General features: G+C 34.4%; 1 protein-coding gene across 49 annotated transcripts in view; it reads left to right on the top strand.

The window, feature by feature from the left end:
* The window catches only part of ADGRL3 (adhesion G protein-coupled receptor L3), an 861,998-nt gene that overhangs the window by 53,772 nt on the left and 787,316 nt on the right, over window positions 1-20,910 (top strand). The window contains exon 2 of one of the 49 annotated variants that reach the window (XM_054683067.1): window positions 1,539-1,587. The exons of the other annotated variants lie outside the window; for them this stretch is intronic. The gene's annotated coding sequence lies outside the window, so the exon portion shown is untranslated. The remainder of the gene's footprint in view (window positions 1-1,538; window positions 1,588-20,910) is intronic. 49 annotated transcript variants of the gene reach the window in all.

Below are 20,910 nucleotides of genomic sequence, written 5' to 3'. Positions count from 1 at the left end.
AAACTCATTATGCATTATTTCTTTTTCAGTTAGAGGAGCTCATTTACATTCAGCATCTTTGGGTTAAGTCAAGGTGAAAAAGCATTCACCGTACAGTCCCCAATTCACTTCCATCTTCTAGAATTGTGAGTCATTTTTTTAAAAGTTTTAAAATGGGGATTGTAAACTCAGAAGCCTCATGGGTCAGGTAGGTGTCATTAATGAGTTAGGGATATAGTGTGTAAATGTTGCCAGAACCTCACATTATTTTTTAAGAAACTATTAGTCCAGATTTTTCTTATGAAAGTTTCTACCTTCTTAGTGCTGTTTGAAATTATTTTAAAATCTTGAATACTAAAGAGATAAATAAATAAGAATGACATGACTGTGCATGACCAGGTCTCTTCATTCTTTAACTTCTACCTGAAAACCAGGCATACTCTTCAACATCATGCTGCTAGATATTCTGTTGTGAATCATTTACCCTTATAGATCCCTCCTCTTGGGGATTTCCACTTACTCCCTCACTGCACGGTTGTACAAGTGTGAACATGCCTGGAAACTATAATTATCCGTGGATTTTGACAAAAGATCCTCAGTAGTTGTTACCGTGCTTATTAAGTTCCTGAACAAATTTTTATCTCCTAAATTAACATCAGGTTGACAGGCATCCAGGATGGATGCTGATTCTCTGGTTATCTGCACACTCAAAACTTAGTTTTATCAGTCATTTTTCTTCCTTGTGGATCACCTCAGAACCTTTTACATTTTTTCCAGTTTATTTTTTATCTTTCAGTATCATCCCTGCTGTTGACCCAGTGCACACCACAGCACCAATGGCTTCCTTCATTCTTATGTCTTTTAATTTTTTTTCAAGTAATTTCATAATATGACACTCTTGTACTTTTTTCATCACTGAAAGAATAGGATGGATAATGTACACAAACTTAACTCAAATTGCAGCATAAATATCATGAACATACATTAGATTAAAAGATGTTGCTACGGCTGACATTAGAATGACATCTCCTGACTGCTAAATTCATTTGTTGCTGACAGTCAGGGTTGGTTGATATCCTGTTGTTCTTGAACACAGACTTGCTCACTTCAGTGAAATTTTTAAGGCAGAAAGTTCTCAAGAGCTGCTGTCTGAAGCAAATCTTATGGCCAGAAGTTATAGTATATTCAGACTGATGCACTAGAGTTTTCGAAATGATTCATTTGGTCTTCTTATGAAATAGTTTTGAGATTCTTCTTAGTAAACATTGGCTTGATTTTGTTTCTGTAAAATTTTTTTTTCTTCTCCGCTGTATGGAGAAGACTGTCATGAGTGAACTTGGCAATGGCCTTGTTAAAACCAGTTGGACATTATCTTCCACATTGCGAAGCTATACATGTCTGATATGTTCTGAAAGAATAGAATTTATAGTTAGATATACTATTTTTGATTATTTACTCAGAAGGAGACATGTAATTATTCTTATGTTGTCATGAAAATCTATTAAATGCATTTATATTTCACATCAATGTTACGAAGTTCCATTATTATTATTTTACAGAGGGGAAGCCAAGATACAGGAGTGGAAATTACTTGGCCACATCGCACAGGTAGGAAATTAGTCTTGGAAGTTTAACACAGAAATCTCATTCTTAACCACTATCCTGTCTGCCTCTCATTATTTCATTTGAAATAGCTCACGGTTAGTGTAGGCAGGGTCCAATAAATTGTTTCCTAGCACCATACAAATCAATCCCTAGTAAGTTGTTATGGAAGATTTTGTAAGAATAGTGTAAAGCTCCTCTGTTGATATTTTGAAGAATTTACCGTTCTCCTCTTTTGCAAAGTGAATATGCATGTGTCTGCGTCAGCCTGCAGTCTTCTGGCCCCTCCCCAATCTTTTAAGTTCCTTCAAAGATTGCTGCAGTTGTTGGATCTACTTTGCACGTCCTTTCAAAAAATATGGTCTTTAGTCAAAGGGTCCAGGGGACTGAAACACTTTTTCAGTGAATAAAAAAGTTTTCATTTCTCAAAACACATTTTTTAAGCATTAACTTTACTTTTCCTTCTGATAAGTTTTTCTTCTGTTCTTTTCGATCAGGTGGCCATTCTCTTTACAGAAAATTCTGAGACAACATAACAATTGGTTGTTTAGCTGTTTTTTAATCATTTTTTCTTTATCCTTTACTTTTTACACCATTAATCTCAAAATGTATGCCTCTTCTTTCCTTGTTATGTGTGTATTTAAGTATTGATTTAAACTGTAGCAGCATTTGTTGGATAATTAGGAATTTTAAAACTCATCAGAAGTTATCTTTCTGCAAAGCTGGCTAGAATTGATGAAAACCGTGAGTTTTTTTCTGAACTGGTAACAATAATACAATAATTATCCTTTTTTTTACTCAGTATGAGCCAGTAAAAGGACTTGACATTTTCAAGAACATCATTTAAATCCTTCAAGATAAATTTTCGGAGATTAGCATCTGTTGTTTGTTTGTTTATTTTGTGTGAAGAAGTATTGTGAGTGAATGAATACCAAATCAAACACAGAAAGCGCATTTTTACTTTTGCCTTATGAATGATTCGCTTTATGTTAATTTTTACCTTCTATCAAGTATAATCTGGAAATAAACTGAGTTTATAAACTCTAAGGATGATTGCAGACATCCAGGTTAAAATCACATTTTAAAAATGTGGTTAAATTTGCAGTGCATTTGACTAACTGTAGTCTCATATCCTACTTTTATTAGTGGAAAAAGAATCTGTGCCTTTGAAAAACTAAATTCAATATTTCCTACAAAAATGCCAACAGTTTTTTTGATTCTCTTTCTCATTTCTTATACTTGAGGTCTTTTATGCACATACTTAACACACACACATAAAATCAAATTTTAGCATGAATTGAAACATGAAAATTATAACACAGTATTTCCCAGCTGAACACAAAAGTATGCTGAAAAATCTTAATGTACATTCCACAAAGCCAATGACAAATCTTGCCCATAGTTCTTAGAGGCAGTTTCATTGTAAAATATTTTCCATGATTTTATTTCACCTTCCAATATTTTGAATTCTTCAGGATCAAAATGTGGTATTTCTATTAAATCCATATTCCCAAGTCTATCACTGACACATTTGCCCTCCTATGAATAATATCACTGTAGTCTGTGATAGATCACAATGTCAAGAAACTGATCTTGTTTCAATTTTTAACTCTGTTGAAAGAAATAAAAAATTCCATTTGCTTCCAAGTTGTGGAGAGAAGAAAGAAGACAATTATTCAAAACAATAGCTTTAACATAATATTTATTTATGGTTTCTAATTAGTTCTGTTGATTATTATTCTTAAAACCACAATAATCCTTTGGTAGCAGTATATGTTGTGTGGGCCAGTGAACCTATTTGTTTAAGTCCATAGACAAGATGTGTATTTAAGAAGATTAGGGTTCTTTGAACATAGTATTAGACATACTAAATAGGTAGCTCAGGAAGACATTAAATGTATTTTATTAGTGCAGTTTTTAAAGACAAAGATAAATATTAAAATTCAACTCCCCCCAAAACCCAATATGGATGTGTTTTGGTAGATATGATGAGTAACAGTCGAAAGTAAAAATCAAATAAGATATGATAATTAATGTTAATATGGTATCAGTGATCATCTGTAGTCAGTTTATACTAACTTATTAAAGATTATTTCACTTCATACCATTTTTCAATTTATTTCACTTAATTGAATTAGAGGGGTGTGTGTGTGTGTTTGTGTGTCTGTGCGTGTGCGCACACGCACACCCCATGCTTTAGGAAGGAGGCACAGCAGTTTTGGGGAAAATGTGTGTGTGGCCCCAGCTGCCTGATTTTTCTCTGAGAGTCAGAAGTGGTGTCTGCGTACATACAGGTTAGGAATCCCCAAGGTCTGTCTTCCTTTAGCTACTACCAGCCCCCATCTTCCTCCAGGACTCATATTTTTTAAACCTTAGTGCAAGGACCTATCCCCCGCAGACTAAATACTGATTATCACAAGAGATCTTGCTTGCTAGCTCTGAATGGACTTGTGGACCAGGTCCCTTGATAAACTGTAGTGGGGGTTCCAGTAATACAGGCCTCTTTCTTACAACAGCAAAGAATCTCCAAATGAGGAGACACTTTGCCCCACGAGTCACCATGGTTTTGGTGCTGATGGTTACTTTCCTTCTGTATTAGAATCCTCTCTACATACAGCTCTTGCTATATTTAGTACCCACCAGGATCCCCTGGAATTCATAAGCATGTGGTTTATGTTGTATCATTGCAATGTGGTTCATGAAGCCTTAGGGCCAGGAGTCCTGGATTCTGGTTTTTGTTCTGCTCCTCTGGGATGAGTGACCTTGGAAATGTTGCCTTCCTGATTCTTTCCTTTGTAGAAGGGCACTGCAAATAGCATCTGCCTCCGGATTGTTGTGAGAACTAAATGACATAATGCCTAGGTGCGTAGGTCTGTTTTAGGCACATACGAAGTTCTCAGTCAGTGATATTGAAATCAATGTTTATGTAGTCAGTGTATACATTATATACAATGAAATCAGTGAATTATTATTGACACTTCTAAGGTGTTGTCTAACCAGTGGGAGCGTACACCCAGTGTACTATTCTTTCTTCTTCTTTGTAGCCCCTAGAACTATAACATCAGGGAGTCTATAAACAATAGATAAGTTAGCTACCTCAACGGTAATCACTTCACTCATATATATCACAAAAATAAACAAAATAACCTACTTCTAGGAAGTATAAGTAGATAATATTGAACATTGCTAATGCAATAAAAATAATCCTTATTTACTTTGCTTCCTTAAATCGCATATCAAAATAAGAAGATACTAATTTGGACTTTCCTCTATCTTTCCAAAATTTTAAAGCATTCCCAAATTTGCCTCATTAGCTCTATCACTCCAGGCACACTTCCCCATCAATTGAACTTATCTCAAAACGAATTCATGATATATGCCAATAAAATCATTCACTAGCATCTTCCCATTGTCACCATATCTAACATTTAAGAAATAAAAATGGGCCGGCTGCGGTGGCTAACGCCTGTAGTACCAGCACTTTGGGAGGCCGAGGCGGCGGATCATGAGGTTACAAGATCGAGACCATCCTGGCTAACACAGTGAAACCCCGTCTCTACTAAAAATATAAAAAAATTAGCCGGGCGTGGTGGCGGGCGCCTGTAGTCCCAGCTACTCAGGAGGCTGAGGCAGGAGAATGGCGTGAACCCGGGAGGCGGAGTTTGCAGTGAGCCGAGATTGCGCCACTGCACTCCAGCCTGGGCGACAGAGTGAGACTCTGTCTCAAAATAAATAAATAAATAAATAAATAAATAAATAAATAAATAAATAAATATGGCATGACAATTTAATAGAAGATCATTACTGCTCAGTATTGGTCAGACTTCTTCCTAATTCTAAGCAAACTCAACAAAGCAATTGTTCCCACAGCCTAGGGTTTTCACTTTTATCCTCGTAGTGTTTATATTGCATGAAGCCTTCCTGAACAGCACGTCCATATGCTCGCCGCTGAAATCACTAGGAAATGTCCCCCTCACCAATGAGGTGTGAGAAAGGAGGAAAGCAGGAGTGTTTATTTTTTACATCTTTTTTTCTGTTACCTTTTTTTTCTCCTTTGAACATATTTATATTCTCAAATATTCACTTTCATTGGAAATCTTTGACATTCTAATATAACATGAGGCAAATCAGTGCAGACTCAAATAGGTTACCAAGATACAGGCCTGTGACATATTAGATTTTCTCTTTTCCACAATTTCAAAAATCATTACTTTATGATTCAATTTAGGAAGCATTTGAATAAGTACTTGAATCTAACACTACTAGAGGCTTCAGGGATTCCCCCCAAAACATTAAAATGGTTCTTGCAATCGAGGAAATTCAAATTTCATTGGTGCTTATGAGACGTGTAAGATTAAATGTCAAAATATATGATAAACATGCTAGATATTAATACCATTCAAGGTCAGAGTTGGGGGAGATCAGAATGATTCAGATATTTGAAGATGGTTTCATTGAATAATAAACCTGTAAATATATGAAACATTTGAAGGGTATTTGAAACCTAACGATGGTTGTTTTATATTATATGGATGAGAGATAGAACAGATAAAGGCAAAAATGAACTGTATTCATTTTATTATTACCTTTTACTAAAGTATTTAACCAAGTGCTGTTGACATGAAAAACCAAGAATGTACATCTCTGTCTGTTCTTTTCTCTGAGCATCGCCGGATTCCCGTGTTAATGAATAATGAAATGAATAGAGACTGTATAGTGTAGTGCAGTTTATGCCAGAAATAGAGTGTAATGGTAAGAACAAAGGCTTTGGTGTTAGACAATGCGGTATTGTATGTTATTTTTGACATATACTGCCTTTCTAATGTTGGAAAAGTTACTTAATGTCACTGAGTCTCATTTTCTCTTTTAGGGTGGTTCTAAGAGTTAAGAAAGATAATAAACGAAAAGTGCCTAGCAGAATGCATGGCATAGAGTATGCATCAATACATAGAAATTTGACGGTCACTTGAATTAAGAGACTGGTTTAGGAGCTTTGTAATCTTATGCAATAAAATCTTAGTGGCCTTTAAAAAATTTTTTTTATTTTTTTGAGACAGGGACTCACTCTGTCACCCAGGCTGGAGTGCAATGACATGATCTCAGCCCACTGCAATCTCTGCCTCCCAGGCTCAAGTGATCCTCCCACCTCAGCCTCCCAAGTAGTTGGGACTATGGGCGTGTACCACCATGCCTAACTAATTTTTGTATTTTTTGTAGAGACAAGCTCCCACTATATTGCCCAGGCTGGGCTCAAACTCTTCAGCTAAAGAGATCCTCCCCTCTTGGCATCGCAAAATACTGGGATTACAGGCATGAGCCAACACACTCGCCATTCTCATTTGTTATTTGTATTAAGAGAAAAATACCCGTTTACCAAGTTGTAACCTCAATCTCCAGGGCTGAAGCTTGATCCTCCCACTTCAGCCTCTTGAGTAGCTGGGACTACAAGCATCCACTACCACTCCCAGCTATTTTTTGTTCTTTTTCATCTTCTTTTTTTTTTTTTAAAGGAGACAAGGTCTTGCTATGTTCCCCAGGCTGGTTTCAAACTCCTAGGCTCAAGAGATCCTCCTGCTTCAGCCACCCAAAGTTCTGGGAGTACAGGCATGAACCATTGCACCTGGCCCTCCTGTATACTTTAAATCATTTCTAGATGACTTATGCTACCTAATACAAGGCCTACACATTTTTTCATTTGCGTGGGTTCGATGTAGCACTTGGCACACATGAAATTCAAGTTTGGTATCCGGGACTTTTTGGAATTTTTTTCTGAATATTTTTGATGCACTGTTGGTTGAATCCATTAATGCTGAACCCACGGATACAGAGAGCAATTGTATTTTGACATCTGCCAGGGTGTGTGTGTGGTGGTGGTAGGATATTTTTCCCATGGAATTTGGCCAACACTATAAATAAGGAATTTTTATTTTTTCAAGAGCTGGTTTATAGGCATAGTGCTGAATAAAAGAGACAAATGATTAAAGAAAGAATAACAATAAAGTATGCTACAAAACATAATATAGTGTTACAATGTCGTCTTTGCAAGGACATCTAAACCAGCCAGGGAGGTCAAGGAGAGCATCTCCTTTCAAAAGCAGTAACATCTAAATTGACTTCTGAAAAATGCTAGGATTTGCCATGAAAAGAGTGAGGATAAAAATATTTGAGGCAGAAAGAAACAATGTGTGTGAAGTTCCAAAACTAAGACAGGATTGTTCTTTAGTCAACTGAGTTCAGTAGGGTTAGAGCTTAGACTTCAAGGGGAGTTAGAGATGTTTGGGAACGACGAGATTGAAATATTAAAAGAGAGACCAAGGAAGGGCTTAGTAAACTATGTTTCAAAGGTTTATTTTTGAGCACAATTCCATGTTGAAGGTGCTCATCATGGAATCAAGACTTATCTCTGAGCGTCATCTTTGATATGCTCACGTTATAATAATGATTTTTACATTTTAGCAGTGCCACAGCAGTGTCATGGCGTGTGGTATGATCATTCAGCCATCTATGACAATGTAATTATAATACATTCTTTTTATTATGTATCATATGTGTTATTTTGTAGTAAAGGTCTTTGTGAAATTCAGTATGCTGAGTGTCTGATCGTAGTAACCCTTTCAAAATTAGAAAATAAAATCAGTTTGGCATGATTTCACTAAAAGTCACCCCTTTTCTCTGTAAGTGCGAATTCTGTGTTATATCAGTTATGGTTTTACCAGAAAAAAATTAAGGTCGCCATTGTGTTGTTTCTAGATTTCACTCTTTTTTTAAAAAAATTGGGCAACATTTGCTTTCAGATTCTCCAGACACTGTATTAGCATTCGTCATTCTCGTATCTTTTACTCACCCGGGCTGCTTCTTACCTTGGCCAGTAACCGGAACTTCTCTGGTCTCTTATTATCATTTTCTCTCTTTTGGGCCCTCCTTTTATCTTAATCGTATTTATTCTATCATAGTCATTGTTAAGAGCATTTATCTTAACAGAAAAAAGAAAAAGAAAACAGGAGCTGAGGACTTATGCTCTCTCTCTCTAATTTTGTTCTACTTTATACAATTCTACCAACTTACCACGGAATCACAGACTCCTTATCCTTTTTATCAAATAATTTGAATTATGTGGAACCAATTCTTATTTTTGTTATTTGATGCACTACAGCCACTCTTTAAAAACTGCTGTAACTCAACCAGAGAAGGATATATCTTTAAAAATGTTTCTGGAGCAGCCACCAGTTTCTTATCTCTCAAGTGGTAGTACTGGGGAAGATTTGCAAAATAGCCCCCAGAAAATTAGGATCTGTGCATATTTATAAGAGGTTAGATTCTAAGACAAACATGAAAATTTCATATTCTTGATTTCTGAAAATTGTTGAATGCAATCTTGATATATTTATTTATTAAGTAGATAACGAATAGCTAAATTAAAAGGTTATGCAAATGTAAAATAATTGCAGAAACAATTCATATTCAAATTTACGTTTTGCTGTATTATTTCCTGAATATATATCATTTTATTAACATTATCAAGTGCAAATAATTAAACTGAAATTTAGAATATGTAAAATATTTTAATAGAAATTGAGTTTTGTGGTTAAAAAAAACCTAATTTTCCCAGAAAAATAATATTTAAATTCACTTTGGCATTCAAAAAATATTAGGCTATTCCTAATGGGGAGAAACCTGGTAACTGGGGTTTAACCCTTTCAGTATGAGCTGTAATTGAATGTAAATTGTAAAGCAGTTGTCTTGCATAGAGTGCATTTGAAAAAAAAAAAAGACCCTGAAAAAGTCTCATCTCTTTGACTTTTTAATGTATAATTCTAGCGTTTCATTTTACAAAAAGTATAAACACTTCTAAATCCTACTCATTTCAATAGAATGTCTCTGTTTTCCATGAGGTACCAGAAAAAGCCTTAAATGATATGTGATGTGCTGCTAGTCGTTTAATGAGACATTCAATGCAGTATGATTATGACTCTGTTGCTCAGTCATTTCAAGTTCTGTCCATCAAAATTGTGGGCACTTGCTTCTCAAATGAATTAAAAAGAGTTTCCAGGACCAGGGAGATATAAGTATTGAAACAGTAAGCAACACCCATACCATAAAGTAGAAGTGATTCATTGGTTAACAGAAAACGTAATGTCCAGAGCTTCATGGTTATAGATAAAATAGGCTATGTTTATTTATCCATTTAAGGTAGTTTTTTTTTTCATTTTGTTCCAGGTTAATTTTGATTTCCTTTGTAATAACTGGAAATTATTTTGAGATAGGCTTGTTGGTATCCTTGATTATCTGTGTGGTGTCTGCATGAAAGAGGAAACAAGTAGATTTTCAGGAAGTTTTCTTAATAGTTCAATGCAATCAGACTGGCCAATATTGAGAATTACTGCGCCATAAATAATTGTGGTTGGTTTCTAACTTTGATTTTATTCAGCCTAATAACAAATATTGCTCTATAGATAATTGTTGACGGTTGCAGACTCTGATTTCGTTCAATTAAGCTGGTAACCTTTTTAAGAAACTGCTTGGGAGAAAGCCAAGAATTCCAGTGAACTGATTTCTAGGGGGACTGAAATGAAATTGTGTTAGCTTCAAAAATGTTTCATGTAGGTCCAGCTGTGTTAATTAACCTTTTCCTTAAACTACCCTCTCCACAATTGGAACCCCAAATCAGCAAACATAGCAAAGGACCATTTTATCTAGATTTAGGTTTTTCTCAAAGTGATTATAAACTTGGAAAGACATTATAAAATAGGTTTTTGACATATAGTAAGTGTATGAGGGCTGCTCCTTCTTTCTAAATCACAGAAAAATTCAGATTCTCTCTCCTTCCCTTTGTTCCTTTTTAAAAATCACCCATGTATGTATTCAAGAAAAGTAAAACCAGTGTATATTACACAAAGGTTTGCTTTCTTTATGTCAAATTGTTAATTTATAATGGTAAATACTGTGCTTGGAAGACAGTAGGAAACTCTATCAAACGTGCCCTTTACTAATAAAGTAGAGAATTGTCATTTAGAGTAGTATACTTGACCTATGGCAAATACTGCTAGTACTGGAATTCCATTGTTTATCTCTTGTGCTCTACACAGTGGGAGGGAAAAAGAGATGCATTGTATTGAAAGTATACATTATGCTTGGGAAAAAGTGTTTCTTTAAATAAACAAAACCTTTTCAGTAAGTACCAGTACAAGCTAAGAAGGCCAAGGTCATAGGTCTCAGTAACTATGTATGTCAGTAAAAGGCATCTTGTGTGTTTCGTGGTTACAGTTGGTCTATAAAGTTGTATTTTTGGTCACCCAAGTAAGAGGCAAGAGAGCATTGGTAGGATTTCCTACTTGGAAAAGGTAGGGAAGAAAAAAAGAAAAGTGAGAAGACAAAATTACAAACTCTTCAAAACATGCTTATTTGATGATCAGTAGTAGGTGTTATCTTTGTATACAGAATCTTTGGGCTGATTTTCGTTAATTGTATCAACTTGAGTAATAGTTCTTATTTCTGGGAAATTAGAATCTACCAAAGAACAGCTTGGGAAAAAAAAACTGTTAATACTGGGTTTCAATACGTGAAGCTTTGTCATTTGCTGATGATCTTTATTCATCACATTCACAATTCACAAGATTATTTCTAAGGTGGGTTTGATTTACTGACTTTTCCCATGCTCCATGAGAGCTGCCATATGCCTGATGATTCTGGGCTGTCTCTTCTAGGTTTTATATCCACCCCTTGATAGCAACAGTTACTCCCTATATCCCTGGGACAGCTAAGCAGAGGACAGTAGTTAACTAAAGTGGCTTTGAACAGTGGCAGAAAAATGTGCTGGGAATACCTTATATTCTAAGCAACCTCCAATTTCTGTGGGCTAAAAGTGCTATGTAATATGATAAAGAGTATAACATCAGGAGTTTTGTTTCAGGAGAAAAAAAGTGAGATAATTGGCTGAAATGGACAAGTTTTGAAATTTACTAGCCTTGAGCAGTGATGAACAACTGAAAGTGCTGAATCAAACTGGCCTTTGAATTAAAGCAATATAACATACTGTAGAGGTTCGTCATTTCCAGCAGATAGGAGGTCCTGGCACACACAGTAAGACAATGTGAAAAATTAGCTTCAATCTATGATTTTTGACCTTCAGTACAATTCTAACTTAAAATATAATCTTCAAAATTTGCATTTTGGAATTTGTCTTTTCCCTGTCCCTTGCAAAACCACATACATCAATATACATTGATATGTGGGGAAAATTATCTACAGTGGTGTAAATTTAACATGCAATTCTGGAATACTAACTTTTGAATTTCACATATTTAAGTCTTTTTATATTTCTGGAATTTTCATACAGGATGTGATAACTTGATAACAAACTCAACAGTAATTTGCACCATTTCAGGTAACCTACTGATTAAATTTTTTTATACTTTATAGTTATTCTAACAATGATTCCATTTTCAGAGTGGTTCTCTGGGCTTTCTGCTTCATGCCTTCTCTATCCACCCTGAACAATTATATCCTAAGGGTCTGTATTCTAAAGGTTTTCTGACACTGGTCTTGGTTCTCCATTTCATGATCTTTCTGGCTTTGGGACTACTTTAGACAGAGATGTTTTCTAGGCTTTTTCTATGCCTTACTTCTCTTACATCTTTAAATGCATTTGTAGATACTTTTAGATTAAATTGTGCTCAAACATATTCATAAAGCAGAACAAACAGCTGACTTATATTTGGGAGGACTTTTACATAGTGGGAGTTCTAGACTCTAAGAACATGCCATTCAATTTTAACATCGCTTCTATTGAAAAAAGAGATTTATCATATATTGCTTTGATTTACTACATCCTTACTGGATGTCTGTGGGCAGAATTTGTAGATGGGAAATGTTCTGCAGTGGATCCCATATTGAAATTTGTGGATCCCATTTGAGATTTACAGACTAATATAAAAACATAGCGATACAAATTTTATGACATAATTCTGAGTGTCATAATTGTCATTTTGAATTTAATGCTTATTCTTATAGAATGAAAATTGTTTTATATATAAGGTAAATCTAAGCCTTCCAAATATATTTTATGCTTAATACAAACATCTTTTTGTTCCAAATTAGAGTAGTCCAGTAATTGAAGTAAGCCAGAACTAATGTCAGTGCCATCATTCTTTAATAGTAAAATCATAGGAACGTTACTGCAATAAGGTAGTGGAGAGTTCAAAATCATAATTTCATTAATGGAAATATGCTGGACTATCACTAATCAATTTATTTTTGTTTAGTTTTTAATAGTATTTTTCCAAATATTTTAAATTTAGTCTTAGTATTAGACTTTGTCAAAGTATTATAATACTGAGCCTAATAGTAGGTTTGATGTATTGAATGTCATATTTAAAACATATTTAAAAGATTTAAGCAGATTCAAAATAAATAAGTAGCATAATGAAAACAGTTATAGTGCTAGCTGAAAAATTAAACTTTCAATTCCATTGGACTATATTCATAATAACCTTTTCTAAAAACAAAATAAATGTCTAATGTAATGAATTGCCAGAATGTGATATTTATGAAGCATCAATCAGCATTTTCTTATTTTCAAGGAAGGTCATAGCTGCAACTTAGCAGGAATAAAAGTCTCTGCTCCCTCCCCTAAGAAGGATTCATGTGTGTTAAATAAGAGTCACACAGAGAGAATACGTAACCCTACTGTACCATCATTGAGCTCAGAGACTGGCTAACTTGCAAGCACCTTCCTATTTTCCACTACCATGCTATATCATCCCTAGAAAGTTGAGGAAGCACAGATGGATTCATTTGCACCTACAGTGTCAGCTTTCTCATCTTTCTTTTGATTTTAGCTTTCCTAAAAACCACTCTCAACATTACAGCACAGAATAGAATGAACATTTACTGTGAATTGATATTGTAAGTATGATTAATAGGGATGGCTGCCCCTTTTCCTGATATCATGATTCAGTAACAAATAAACAAAGATGCCTTATTTTCTCTTTTCCCGCCTCTCTCTCATGTACTGGCATACAAAAACTGTGAGCCTCTCAATAAAAAGGCAGGCTGTACATGAACTTAATCACTGTATCTATTTCAGAGAAGATATCTGTCTCAAATTGGAGTTAGGGTATGGAGAGTTTTAGTTGACTTCACTTTTTTTTTATTTTAAAGTTTTGATTAGAGTACTATAATTATAAAATAGGTAGCATAATTATATCTACAAAGTGATGTTGAAAATACTTTAAAAAATAAAACATCCTAATCAAGTAAGTTTTATGGAAGTATAGGAGCAGGCTTTTAGCACAAAATCTTGGGAAGGAAAAATAGATATCTGACCTTAAAATTTATATATAATCATCACATTGGCCAACGTGCCATTTTTAAATGACTCCATGTAAATGTATGACTGGTTTTCTCAAACATGGATTCAAGTTCATAACATTTGTTTTCCTTTTAATATGCATCTAAATTACTAACTGACCAAAACAAAATAAAGTATTGGTAACTTGGGGGGAAATTTCTGTCTCAGTAAGCTAACTAATTGCTTCAATTATTTCAAAATTTTTTCCTATTTTTAAAGGAAAAAGTCCAATTTTTGGTGCAAAAGTCACAGGCCTAAAAGTGCAATTTGAAATAACTGCAGCAGCTTTTTTCCTCTGATTTTATTTCTTCTTTCTATGTAGATGCAAAATGCAAAATTTATCTCAAGAGGAATAGTTATCTTTTATTTGCTGATTAAGCTAACCAAATATACATCTTATTATTTTGTTTTGTTTTAGCCCAGGGTCTAATAAAGTTGTATAAGAATTTCTTGGGCCTCAGCCATTTATTTGAGGTAAATACTGTGGTTTGAGAAAAATTTTCATGTAACTTAATTTCCTGAGGAAATGATCTATGAAATATTTAACATCTAGTTGCTAGCATACTTTTTAGTGCTAATAACCAACTCCAAAGAGAAAGAAATGGCATTCTTTTTCATTTTATTCCAGTGGTGTGTGGCATGTTAAAATATGACACATATTTGGAAAAATACATTATATAAAATTAAATGTTAAACCTGTAATGCATCATTTGATTAATTGAGCAAGATAATTTCTTGAGAAACATTGCTACTAGATTATGGAAAATATATGATCAAGTTGTTAAGATGGCAAAAACCTACATTAATTCTTTAAAACTAGGGACATTTATGTATTTGGGGAGCACTGTTGGGAAAATAAGTAATTTCATCAACTCATTCATCATTTGCCCTTTATACTTAGAGCTTTAAGAAGAGAATGGTAAGTGATACTATATCCACTCTTTCTTTGGCATTCAGACAGTAACTTGTTCAATTAAAAATTCTTGTTAGGTCAGACATAATGGATTCTTGTTGTTACTTTAGTATTTATTCAATGAAAGAGATCAATATTTTTGGCCCCAAGGGAGCTGCACTGATAAGAGACTCTGCAGTAAGTCTCTCTGTTCATTATAAACTTTTGGCTGGCAGGTGCAGTGTCTGCTGTATGACCAGTTTTAATTAGAACATCAAGGTAGAATGAGAATTCAGACATTCTTTTTCTCTCTTTTTAATAGCATGTATGCTTTTTAATAGCTTTTTACCTTCTCCTTCTTCCTTTTCTCTGGTGTGTGCCCTTTTTAGAAGGTATTTCTTAAAGGGAATTTGAGAACAATAGGTCTGATTTTGAGAAATTTAACTATTATCCACTTGATCTCATGTGTTTCAAGTTTGAGTAGATTAAATCTGATGATGGTTGTGTAGCCTCATTGTACGAGACAGGTAGAGAAATAATCATCTTTCATTATCATGCCCACCTTTGCCAAGTTTTTAATGTAACTGTGTTTAAATTTAATGGAACTGATTTGTGATTTTTTTGGAAACATGACATTAAATAAAGCCATAAAAAACTCTATTTTGCTTTGCAACTTCAAATGCTTTCTAAATATGGCCTAATGCTCTATTCAAGTAATAAAGTCATTTGCAGAATAAGCTGTCACATTCAACAAGCTCTAATTTTGGCTAGATCTATTATTTTACAAATTAAACGAAGGTGCAGGTCTCTGCCTTCCCCGCAACAAAATCTTAACCAGACTATCACATTTAATCTGCTAGATGATTTATTAACTTGCCATTTAATTCATTTCATTAAAATACGTAATTCAGTTTATAGATTTGAGAGCTGGCAGAATCTTTTACAAATCATTTAGTTTTGCCCCTTTCTTTTACAGATAAAGAAACTGAGACCAAGAGAAATTAAATGGCATGCTCAAAGTTACATGTCAAATGGTTGCTACAGAAACCAGCTCCTCTAATTTAGTTCTCTTTCCAAATAACATTTCAAAGAGATTTGTTACTATATATAAAAAACAATACTTGTTTAAATTTATTTATTAATAGACACACTGATTTGTTTTCACACCCCAATTTACTTAGAGTTATCATAATACAATACATAATGATTTAAACCTGTGGGACATGCAAAAAGGAATCATGTTTAAAGGTCAGAATACATAAAGGTTAAATGTCAGAGGCCCAGAAATAAGAGGTACAGCTTTTAAGCCTAAACTTTAAATTGTAGGCTCTGTAAGTGCCAGGACCATGTTTTCTAGGTTTTCATAAAAGTAAACCTTAAAGGTCCGAGAACTCACAGAATATTGTTGCCTGAATAATTAAATATTCCAAAGAAGGTGAGAATTTCAGAGAATTTTACATGTTACTAACACCAGTATTTCCCACACTGGAATAATACTATTGTTTACTTTTCAGTTAATACTCTTAATATGAAAAAAACCTGCTTATTTGAAATTAGACATTTCCTGAAGCATATCTGTCTAATCAAAAAAGGTCCTAATCATATTAGGAGAGTGGCAATTATAGTAGTTTAGACTTTGCGTATAACATAGAGATACATTAGAGGAAAGAAGTATAAAATGCCGAGGCAGGAAATTATTGTTATCAGAAGTATATTTATACTACTGTGGCCATTAGGCAGACTAAACATAAGAATGACCAAGAAATGGAAAATATCCTCACACCTGCCATTTATAACAGCTAATACATATGGAGTCTACTGCTTGCCATGCCCAAAACACCTGATTTTCTCTTTATGACTTTACTGATCAGTTTTTGCATTGTCTGTAATCATGTTGAGACTTCATTTTGGAAGACCTGATACTGTTGTTTTCTAAGTTCAAATAGAAAAGGGTAATATTCATATGGCACTTTTGTACTTTGGAAAACTCTGTCTCATAATAAGCTGAGGAAACCTGTGGTTACAGGAAAGAAGAGTAAACAGTATCAGTTATTGAGAGCCTCCTATATGAGAGGCATGTGAGACACCTTCCCTTAGAAAATGGTAAAGGAAGGTATTAGTGTTCTTAAAAAAATAATAGTAACAGGGAAACCTAGCTATGAAGTGGCAGAATTCAAATCTAGGTCTTCAGAGTTGAAGTCAGGACTATAGACTCAAGTGACTTCCAGGGCCAGGGAGGAAAAATGAAATTGTGAAATTTATATGTCTTGTAAATCTTTGCTCTTCACAGTTGTATAGCATTGAATGTCTAAGGCCTTGCTCTTCAAGATTTGACAGAAATGACTGTTACCGTGTTTTTCAAATGTCTCATCTCACATGAGGTTATGCATTATAGCATTAAGAACTATAACTCCCCTAGAGCTATTTGTGGCTTAGAATAAGAGTTTTGTTAAGATTTCTTAGTACTTTAGACCTTAAATGGAAAAAATTGCAAAGTGAAATCTATCTTATGGTACATAGTGCTTTTATACACACATCAATGTGAAGTAGTTCTTTATGAGATTGATTTTGTAGCATTGAACAACAACAACAAAAAGTAAATTACTGAAGGCTGAGGCAGGTAAGGAAACAGAGAAGTCTACCCACATTTCTGAACTCTTTGCTGAAGGCAGCTGTGCCCTAGAACTTACTAGTTTATGACAGACTATACACTGCTTTTGAACTGTTTCAGATTACTCAGAAACAGCATTCATGGCCAGCCCAGAATTAATGTGTAAATGACCTTTCACAGAAACAGGATGGAGGAAGACGTCACTTAACGTTGGGAGAGGTGGATATTTAGATGTCATGAACATCTCTAGGCTTCTCTTAGAGCTAAATAGTAAAAGGGTTTCCCTTTCATAAATCTTCATTCTCTTTATAGAATGAATGGGTGATATATAGTTCCATCTACTTCTAGATGCTTGCTGTTCATTTGTGTGTTGTTTAATGCAAAGCAAGAGGAAGGAAAATGTAGTTCTTTAACAAAGATCTTTTCAGTATATGTTAAATTTACCACTAGAGATGAAAATACATTGTTTTTTAAGTGTTTTATTTTGTGAGGTCTTTGGGTAGTGGAATAAATTTACAGTCAGTTCCATGTAATTTGGATATGTGATTATTACTTAGATTCCCTGATTTCTCTAAGTTATAGTTTCTTATAAGAGACTAAAACATTTTACTTTATCATGCAGATGATTTCTTATGCAAAAGCAGTGCTCTGTAGTGCTTCTACAGAGTTTACAAAAAATGGTTTCATGATACTAATTTTTAAAGTTTTATATGTCAGTTTTTTAAATTTTAATGACAAAATTTTCATGACAAAAAAATCAGTACATGGAAGTCATCAGCCCTAGGTTTTAAAAATAAGAAAAGAAAATGGGAAATAGAGTAATATCTTACTTTTTTCAAGAGAAATAAAAGAAAATTAATTGGTAAGAATAATATTGCTTTCACTTCTTATATAAATCTAATGTCTATATCTGCCCTGCATTTTATGTAATGAGGACTATAGGACAGATTTTACTTTATGAGCATTCGTTTTAAATTAAAAAAATAACGTAGTCATGATTTTCATTAATTAGAAATGCCCTATTCTAACATTTCCTCAGACAGCATGGAATACACTGCTATGGCCTCTAGTAGGACTCTTCAGTGTGACGCTAATTAAAACCAACATTGATTCTGCTGTTTTATTGACATACATCAAATTTAGAATGAAAAGTAGCTTTTGAGTGACTTTAATTGTCAAAACTATTGAATTAATTTTGATATTTCTGAGGAAATGATCTTCATTTAAAGTAAAACTTACTGAGGGTTTGTGTAATCAAATGCCTATCAAAATACTTGATATTCCTGTATAAAACATGCTCTACTAAAAGTAGTATGTTGAAGATAAGTCAAATCAGCTTTTAGCTATTGCGTGGTATTCTGGAGAGGTGTAGGACATTGTAATGTGGATCCTAGACTCAGAGTGGCTGGGTTTGCCTCAGTCATGCTAGCTGTGTGACTTTGGGTAAGTTACCTACACTCTCTACTACTCAGTATTCTTATCTGTAAGTAGGGGATGATGATAAAACCTAGTAGGATTGTTGTGAGACTGGAATAAGTTTTATGTAAATGCTTAATACAATTTCTGACCTGTTAGCTCTTTTTATTTTTGTTGTTGCTATTGTTTTTAACACAGAGCAAGGAGACATGATGTACTCAGGACCATATTTTAGTTTACTGTTGTTGGATTTTTGTGTTTTGCCATGGAAAATAATGTTTAAATAAGACCACTGTCATCACGCTCGAGCTCTGTTTTCCCTAAGTACGGTATTTGAAAGGAATTACGCAATATAGTGTCTTTTCCCAGCTGGGAGAGGCAAGTCATTGCTTAGATGGCCGGTCCTGGATATGAAGAAATTTGGTCTACTCAGTGTGAGTGACATATTTACCCTCCTCCACCATGAATGCGCCCATGCACTTAGCCATTTCTGCAGAGTTGCACAGATTCTGTACTTGCTGAAAAATATGCTTGCATGGAAAGGCCTTGTGGCGTATTTTGTGGCATTGAATTGCTACCATCTGTTTCCTAGCCAACGTTAAAAGAAAAAGAAAAAAAAAGAAGTAGCATTAGAAAATGTGCCATTTTACAAGTGCTACAGTAAAATTTTTTTTACTCTTCATTCCCTACCCTCGAATATGTGGATGTAAGAGTGGCTTCAGATACTTTCAGATTTATCAATTCACAGCTGCATATAATAAAACATTTGAAGTTTATCACAAATGCTTTCACTGTTAACTACTACTTCCCCGCACCCCGTGGAATTGGTGGTACAAGTCTTAATTACATTTTGTGTTATTGACTAATATATATTTTAATATTTATTTTAAAGATATTTCTTCCCACAACGATATCTGTTCCTAGGCATAGAAGAATGGCATTTTAAGAGAATTTGACATAGTAACTATTAATAGCTTGAAAACTGTGAAAATTCTGACTCTTACAATAAAGACTCTATTGTCTTCGGCAATCCCATTTATAATAAAGCATGCTAAGGTGACCTTTATCTTTCTATTAAAAGGTGAATCCATATACAACATAATAAATGAGCAAAGGATTAAGAAACCTTAAAGTGCATATGTAGCAATATCAGAGGAAGAAGCTGCTGTACTTTGAATAGCTTTGGCAAGAAAAAGTTAGCTAAAGTATAGAAGTCTGAAAAGTATTTGGTGACAGAGTCCTGGCATGAATAGTCTTTTTCTACCTTTCATCATGAAGAATCTCTAACAGTTTAATGAGCAAATATAAAAATGATAAATGCTAACATTATCATAGAATCCATGGGAGAGACTGCCATCTCCAGTATGAAATTAAGGAGTTACTTTCAAATTGTATCCCATTAATGGAAGACAAGAAGAGAAGAAATATGTTATGAGCTTTAAACTATGTTGGCCCCATGTTGAAAACATCAAATTCCTTGTGACACTGAATTTCCGTGAGAGCAGGACTATTTATGCTGTGTTCAGCAATTTATACTCTCAGTATCTAGCCCAGAGCTTCTCAGTAAATGCGTTGAATAACTATATTTACCAGAATGTGATTTAAAAAACAACATATTAAGGGTTAAAAAATGTAAGTTCTGTGTTTGTTTTTTTGGTTATCAGGGACAGTGTGCTGGTTAGTAAAGAAAACCAGATTGGGCCAGATAAAATGGAGTGATTTTGGAGGCAGAGGCAGGAGGATTGCTTGAGGCCAGGAGTTCAAGACCAGCTTGGGCAACATAGCAAGACCTCGTCTCTACCAAAAAACAACAAACAAACAAAAACTGCTTGGGGTGGTGGTGCCTGCTTGTTGTCATTGCAACGTGGGAGACTGAGGTGGGAGGATGGAGCCCAGAAGATCAAGGCTGCAGTGATCATGCCACTGCACTGCACTCCAGCCTGGGTGACAGAACAAGACCCTGTCTTCAAAACAAAACAAAACAAGATGGACACTTTGAAATCTGCTTCTGGCTTTGCCACTAACTAGTTTTTTGTTTGTATGTTTGTTTACCTTGGGAAA

This window comes from Pan troglodytes, chromosome 3 (genome assembly GCF_028858775.2).
Source record: "Pan troglodytes isolate AG18354 chromosome 3, NHGRI_mPanTro3-v2.0_pri, whole genome shotgun sequence".
Lineage (NCBI taxonomy): Eukaryota > Metazoa > Chordata > Mammalia > Primates > Hominidae > Pan > Pan troglodytes.
Note: the sequence above shows the minus strand (reverse complement) of the source record. Positions and strands in the feature narration are given on the sequence as shown.